The following is an 8,037-nucleotide window of genomic DNA, read 5'->3' as shown; positions in this document are numbered from 1 at the left end:
AGACTTATGCAATCCCCCCCTAACAGTGTTTGCACAAAGTAGGGTGTTATTCGGCTTTTACAGCTAGGGGACTTGAAACCGAGTAGCTGAGTAACGAGTAGCTGAGTAACGCTGAAGGTCACAGCACCTGTCCGCGGAAAAACTAGAATTAAATGGTTGTCAGCTCAGCCACAGTAAGCGTAACTGGAATGAATGCCTAGACCTCCCCAAGAGTGCTATATCAATAACCACGAGAACCACGGTTATTTACATAATCTGTGAGAAATCCAACTAGCTGTTACTGTTTTTAAGTGAGAGGAAGAGTGTGTGATTTGTCGAGCACATTAAAATGCAGGCAAATAATTACAGAATACAATGGGTGCAACTTGGATGGTTTTTCCTATGATACACCAGTCACTCAGTTGCTGGATGTGGTGGCTGCACCTGACTGATTCAGCCATGGTCACAGCCAGGACACACTGGCTGACCACATGTCAGTGGGAACTGCTGCTGCTGTGCTGGGGCCACCACCTGCAGGCCCAATGCAGCGTCTGTCCACCAACCTCTTGAGGTTTGACCAAAGGACTGTCATACGGTCTTTCCCGTGCACCCACATCCCAGACACTCTCCTATGAAGACTGTAGTATTTTTTTTAGATTTTTTTTTATTGGGGAAGGGGAACAAGACTTTATTGGGGAAGTGTGTACTTCCAGGCCTTTTTTCCAAGTCAAGTTGTTGTCCTTTCAATCTTAGTTGTGGAGGGCGCAGCTCAGCTCCAGGTCCAGGTCCAATTGCCATTTTCTAGTTGCAGGGGGCACAGCCCACCATCCCTTGCGGGACTCGAGGAGTCGAACTGGCAACCTTGTGGTTGAAGAGCCCACTGGCCCATGTGGGAATCGAACCGGCAGCCTTCGGAATTAGGAGCATGGAGCTCTAACCGCCTGAGCCACCTGGCCGGCCCAAGACTGTAGTATTTTTACTGCACTTTCCTGTCTTTGCATGTCCTGCTCCTTCTCCCCTCCCCTGAATACCCACACTTACCCTTCTGTCAGACCTATTTCAGGTGCTACATGCCCACTGGCACCTCCCTTCTGAGAACTCCCAGAACACTTTATTTCTCTCACATGTCACTTTGCACCGTTTTGTACTGTTTTGTCCTATATAATGAGCTCCTCGGCCTGGAGTGTAGGTCTTACCATCTCTGTAATACCCTCTGGCCAGTCAGTATGTCACCATGATTTAGTAATTATCATCTGAATCTTGCAAAGTAGTGAGGAAGGCAACAAGCTAAGCACCGTTTAATATACTAGCTAAGTCTCATGCCCAAGTCCATCAGCTCTGCCCACTGGGAATCCCAGGGGCTCGACCTGGACCTCGTCTCTTCTGGGTGCCCTCTGCTCCTTATCCATTACCCTGGCTAGAAATACTTTCTGCATGCTGACAATGACCAATCCACACCTCTGAGCTCCAGTATACCGACTGTGTACAGGACATCATTGTCACTTGGACATGTCACTTGGTGTCTCCCAAGCCAGTTTTCCTCACAGTCTTTCCATCTCCATCAATGGTACCACCATCCAACCGACTCAAGCTGCAAACCTGTGGTCAGCCTTGGCTCCTCCGCTGCTTCACCCACCGAGTCCCACTCAAACTTAAGTGCTACTTACCTTGAACTTTTCTGGAGTCCACACTCACCTCCAGCTTAGATGCCTGCCCTGCACTCTCCAGAACATCCAGAACATTCTGCAGGTGGCAGCCTGAGTGACTGTCTTAAACAGAAACCAAAACTGAGTCCTTTCCAGGACTCTTGGTGGCCGCTGCTGCCCTCACTACCCATTGCACAGTCTTCCAACCTCACTGGCCCCTGGACCTGAACCACCAGCAGTCCTGCCCGAAGGAAGGGCGACCACAGAAGCCACTCCCTCTGCCTGTACGCGCCCCCCCCCACCCGCCCCAGCTTTGCCCAATTCCCACTCCTCCTTCAGGATTGATACGATGTGTCTCTTGAGAGACAAACCAATCTAAGTTGAGTCCTCCACTCCCTCTGCCTGGTACTGGCACAGCCCAGTCCGCTCCCCTCCCTTCCCCACACTTGTCACAATCTGCAATGACATACCCTTCAGTGCGTCTGCTTCCCTCATAGAAAATGAGCCCCAGCACTTGTGTCCATGCTCTTGCCGGGTGTGTGCGGCACACGCTCCAAGTGAGTGTGGGATGGACAAATGAATGGGACGCAGCTTGCCCACGATCTCAGAGTTGGTGAGCAGGGATACAAACCCCGGTGGCCAAACGATCTGTCTCTGTGGGCCCCATTCCTGACTTTTAAGCCGGTGCCTTAAGACCTGCCTGGCAGGAGATGAAGGCTGCGAAGCACTCAGAGCAGGGCCCATAGGGGTGGCTGTTAGCATGTCTGTGGCCATCACTGACGTGCTTCGCACTTACAAACCCCTCAGCAAAGGGCAGTTGGTGCTCTAAGCTAAAAGACAATGGGAAGGGAACCAGGAGGTCAAATACACAGCAGGAATCAAACTTAACACTGTCATCTGCAAGTGGGGTGACCTAACGAGCTGGCTTTCATGTCAGTGTTGTTGTTGACTTTTCTTTTTTATAACGGGGTCAACGGAGCTAAATTCAGAGCTGGGCAGAGGCTCTGAATCTTCCATTCAGCATTTTCATTATGGCTCGGTGATAAATTCTGCTGTGAGCCTTTAAGATGAAACCAAACGGAGAAGTTAATTAAAGATAAAAATGGATGTTGTCAATTTTACTGCTGAAATTAAATGCATTTTTACAGATTGAAGGAAAAACGCGAGTATTGGTAGGATATTAAAATTCAATCCTTCAAAAGAAATGATATAAAAATAAAAGGTCTCTTTCAGGGGCTATTTCAAGGGCCGCAATGAAATGTAAAAATGCAGACATAATTTTAACGTAGACACCTTTAAGAATAAAATTGGCCATCTTTTCTTACATTGTGATAACTATATGCTAGTGCATAAAGCCATACCACAAAAATATAAACCATTTATAAAAGAGCTGTTTCAAGAGTTTAAAAATAGCATGTACACCACAATGTCACAGACCCAATTACCAACAGAAAAACACAAGTGAACAAGGAAATGACAATTCACTACAGAACCAAGTAAATTATAATGTATCCTGGGCAAATACCAGGTCTGTTACAAATGAAGATTTTGTTTTCCACCTAAAGACAAAGCAGTACAATATTCCAGGCCCCTAAATGAGGAAAGCTTTTACATCTAGGAGTGATGAAGCACATCATGAAAGAATTTTTCTTTGAAGACAAATATGAACAATACTGTATTGTGTGCTTGTAATTTGCAAAAGAATAGATCTCAAATCTGTACACACACACACACACACACATACACACCCCCCCCCATGGTTCCACGGTCCCTATGTACAGGTAATGGATATGTTAATTAGCTCAACTGTGGTGATCATTTCAGAACCTATACGTATATCAAATATCAAGCTGCACACCTTAAATTTGTAATTTTTATATCAATGCTACCTCAAAGTTGCTAAAAACAAAAATAATCCATTGTTTTTGAATCCGTTGTTTAATCATGTTTTTGAAAATATGAATTTCTGCAGATAAATTCCTTCAGATTTGCAATTACTTAACGTGCAAAAGCTGAACGTTTGTACACTAACTAAACACAACTTATTAGGAATATATAAATATTTATTGCATTAAGTGATTTGTTCTTCATAGATGACATATGATTATAAATTTTAAAAAGGAACTTTGCCTTTATTTTAATGGGTACAAGACACAATTGCAAATGTTTAATTCCATGCAAAAGCTACCATTTATTCTCATCAAATACACACCCTGTCTCACTTTCTATTCTGGAAATGAGAGGTATTTAGACACTGCTACATATACCAAAAGTCCAAAAATGTAATTGCTTTGCAGGGACAGACCACAAATGCTCCACAAATTTGCAGCTGTGCACCAAGAGAAATGCCATCTCAGAAGTCACTGTCAATTTAATTGTTCCCAGATCATTCCCACTTCAATCAAGGAGTATTATGAAATTCTGATCCTCAAAAGGACACAAGAAAATTCAAAATTAAATAGTTTCACTTCCACTTGTAATTTGTAAACTGCCACGTAATGCTTATAGCCAACTAAGGATCAAATGAAACCAAAATAGGGCTGCTTCCCTAGTATGTTTGGGAATCTGCGGATTTTCCACGCCTTTAAATTATTTAGCAAGTGTTCACTTTCCTGAGCTTCATTTCCGATGGAACACTAATTGATGTCCAGTTTTACATATGGATAAGCAGAGAACAGATGAGCAACCTTTTAGCAATACCAAAAACTCCCTCTGAAGGCTAACGTAATGTATGGCATTGATTGTTGCAGAGAATTGATTATCTTTAACCTAATTCTAAGCCGCCTGACCCAAGTCTCTCAAAATTGGAAATCATTTGGTAGTTTCCAGTCCCACAACTCTCACTCGAGAAGCAGTCTTTCCTTGGTTTTCTACTACATGCCTGATTAATTTTAGATGTTTTCAATATTTTGAAAACTAAAGAATATATGAAGTCACCTGGCTGGACAAGGGCAGTCTGATCCTTGGTTACCTTTGATCTCCCCAGAGAATGGTGAACCAGTGTAGACGTGCTGCGCTTCTGCGGGACAGCTGAGCTCTCCAGCTCTGTGGGAAATACCAGAAGTTCTCTGCATTTTGGGAGTGCACAGCCTTTGGCCTCTGAGGTCAGATAAACATGAGATGGAGTCCTGCTCTGTCACTTCCGAGCTATTCATTCACAAATATTTCAGAATCAACCATACGACAAGTTCTCAGGACGTTGCAGTGAACTAGACAATGTCCCTGCTTCCATGGACTTACTGCCTAGGGAGCAAGGCAGAAAGGAAACAGGGTAATTTCCGAGTATGATAAATGTACTCGAGGTAATACATAGAAAATGGAGTGGGGGTTCTACTTTGGGTTGAGTGGTCAGAAAATGCCTCTCTGAGGAGGTGGCCTCAGCTAGGACCAGGAGACAAAGCGCCAGTGTGTAGAGTGCAGGGGAAGAGCATTCCAGAGAGAGAGAGAGAGGGGATGACAGTGAAGGCAGGACGGGGTCCGGGACAGCACCATGGCCAAGACAGCGGGGAGGGGTGAGGGGCACCAGAAGCCCACGCAGAGCGGGGCTGATTCCGGTTTACACGGAAGGTCAGAATACTGGGGGTGGGGGGTGCGGGGGGTCCTCCTACAGCGGAAGAATACAACAGTACAAACACAAAACTGGGTTTGAAGTTGGGTATTGGAATGAAAAAAACTCAACCAATCACAGATCTCTAAAAAGTGGACAAATATCGTAGTACCTAGAAACTACTTTGATGAACCGCCTGACACACCTCTGTCGTCCTTTCCCCAGTGTTTCTGGCATTCTGAGAACGAAATCCTTGGCTTTAACTGCACACCTGAAGGTTGCCACAGACCAGTTTCTGGCTCAGCACGTTTCAAAGCTTATTTCCCTTCCACGACTGAGTACCAGAGAAGACGCTGTCCCCGTGGTGACACACCTTCTGTTCCTACACCTTCCTGGTACAATACTGGGCACGTTGGCACAGTGGGTAGAGGGAATGTTCTGGAAGCCATTATTATACTGGGGGGATTAACAATACCCTCACTGCTCATGGCAGGGACTGCGGATAAATACGCCCATGGCAGCCATGACCAGTCCCCAGGTCCAAAAAGAAGGGAACAGACAGTAGCACTTACCAACTGCAGTTAAAAGATCTTACTCTGGCAAACATTACAAAAAGCACGCGAGCATACGAGCACATTGTAAGGGTCCCCCCAGGGCCTTGGAAGGCACTGTGCAAGTGAGGAGTCCCAAATCTTAAGTTTCATTCACTTCATAGCAAATTTGGGACATTCTGATGGGAAACTGATGAAAAGGTTAAGACATGTGCTCTGAGTTATGCATTACGGTCACTCTAGCAGTCAAGAGCAGGAGGGAGACCAGTGTGGGAGGCTACCGTAGAAGCCCAGACAAGGGGTTACAGTGATGGTTTGCACTGGAATGGTGGCCCTGGAGCTGTGTGACTTGGCACAAATTACTCACCTTGGCTGAGCCTTGGTTTTCTCAACTATGTAAGAGCAGCTGCCGCTGAGTCCCTAAGCACATAGTGGGCCCGGGTAACTGTGTGCAATCATAATAAATGTTTTACAACATTGTGAGAATTAGCACTGACAAGTGTAAAATGACTGACACATAGTTTACTCAACAAACAGCAGCTTCTGCTCTGCTATCGAGAGAACCAGGGTTTTCTCAGGCTACAAAATGCTTGAGAAAGCAGGGGGGACAGATCATATTTTAAATTCTAACACTGTTTTTAAGTAGCTTGCGCGTAATTTGCTGAAGTCTACCAGTACATATATTTAGCATCTGAACTGGGCCAGAAAGGATGGTTAACAGGGCCAACTCTGAGGAAGACAGTACAGCAATTTTTATTGAACTTACTGTGCTTTCCCATGTGAGCATGTACTGCTTTTGTGACCACAAAAAAGTTATTAAACTGTTTGGGGCTCAGAAGACAATTTATCTTGGATCCTCCCATTAGGTATGATGCTGAATTTTTCAGACATTATGTAAGGCTCTTAGGTACAGAACCACAGACTTAGGCACGAAGGAACTCAGAACAGGTCCTTCCTGCCAAGATGAAAGGAACTGGAAATCCTTTCCAACTGTGCGACCTACTTCAACGATAACTAACGATTTCAGATACATTTACTAAAATAGTCAATCCAGTTTCCATTTGTATAGGGCTAAAATAGGGGAAAGTAGTCTCCTTTTAAAATCTGTACTGCTAATGTGAATGTAGAATATAAAGATGGATTGAAAATAAACCAAGGTCTTACCCAGCAATTCCTGTTCTCGGTACATACCCAAGAGAAACGAAAACCCTAACGTCCGTCACCTGCTGAACAATTAAACCAATGTGACAGTCACACAGACTGCCCGTCACACAGACTATTCAGTAATAAAAAGATATGAATTTGTGCTATTTCTCTCATCTAGAAAACAAAGAAATGAATTACCAATTCATGCTACAACATGGAAGAAGCTTGAAAACATGACACAAGACGCCAGTCACAAGGGACCACGTAGTACATGATTTCATTTACATAAAAAGTCCAAAACAGGCAAATCTGCATAGAAAGATTAGTGGTTTCCTAGGGATGCAGGAGACTTGAGGCAGGGGGTGTGGTGGGGGTGGGACTTGGCTGTGTTTTAAGGTTTCTTTTTGGGGTGATGAAAATGTTCTAAAATTGATTTATGGTTGCACAACTCTGAATATACTAAAAGTCACTAAAGTGGGAAGAATTTAAATGGGTGAATTGTATGGTGTACAAATTCAACAAAGCTGTTAACAAAAATAAAAATGAATAAACAAACCGAGAAAAGTAAATAACTATCTTATTTCATGTAACTCGGAATTCATTAAAGAATGGACAATTCTTAATTACATTAAAGTTGCATGATTAATTTAAATATTGCCTTTTAAAAAGATACCAATTATATTCTTTAAATTGTGCCTGATAAAGGTGGTAACACCACAAATTTACTAGAATAATGTTTGTGGACTTGGGCATAGGGGAGACCTTTATATGCATCACACTGAGAACTGCAAATGATTAACAGCCTTGTCTATAAACACAAAACCTTCAGTATTTCAGCATGAAAGACAAAAATGCAAATGCTAAAATGGGAAAACATTTGTAACAGAAGCAGAGCTCAGAACTGAATTTCAAAATGTGCTCTGATAGCAAGTTGGGCAAAGAGGATGCACAGACAGTGCACAAAAGAATATATCTGAACAATATCTGGAAATTTTTCAAGTGTTTGACATGGTTTTACTCCCTGTGCAACGTGCAGTGTTATTTACAGCATTCTTCCCCCTCAGCAATTAGTCTGTCCCTGGTCTCTGGAGAAAACAAGACAGCAGGAAACTTTAAGAACACTTCATCATGTTCACTTACTGCCTTTTTAGTGTTCTTTGGTCTATTC

This window comes from Rhinolophus sinicus, chromosome 13, assembly GCF_057876585.1.
Source record: "Rhinolophus sinicus isolate RSI-liver-muscle chromosome 13, RSI-T2T, whole genome shotgun sequence".
Classification (NCBI taxonomy): Eukaryota; Metazoa; Chordata; class Mammalia; order Chiroptera; family Rhinolophidae; genus Rhinolophus; species Rhinolophus sinicus.
The sequence above is the reverse complement of the archived record's forward strand: the minus strand, read 5'-3'. Positions refer to the sequence as shown.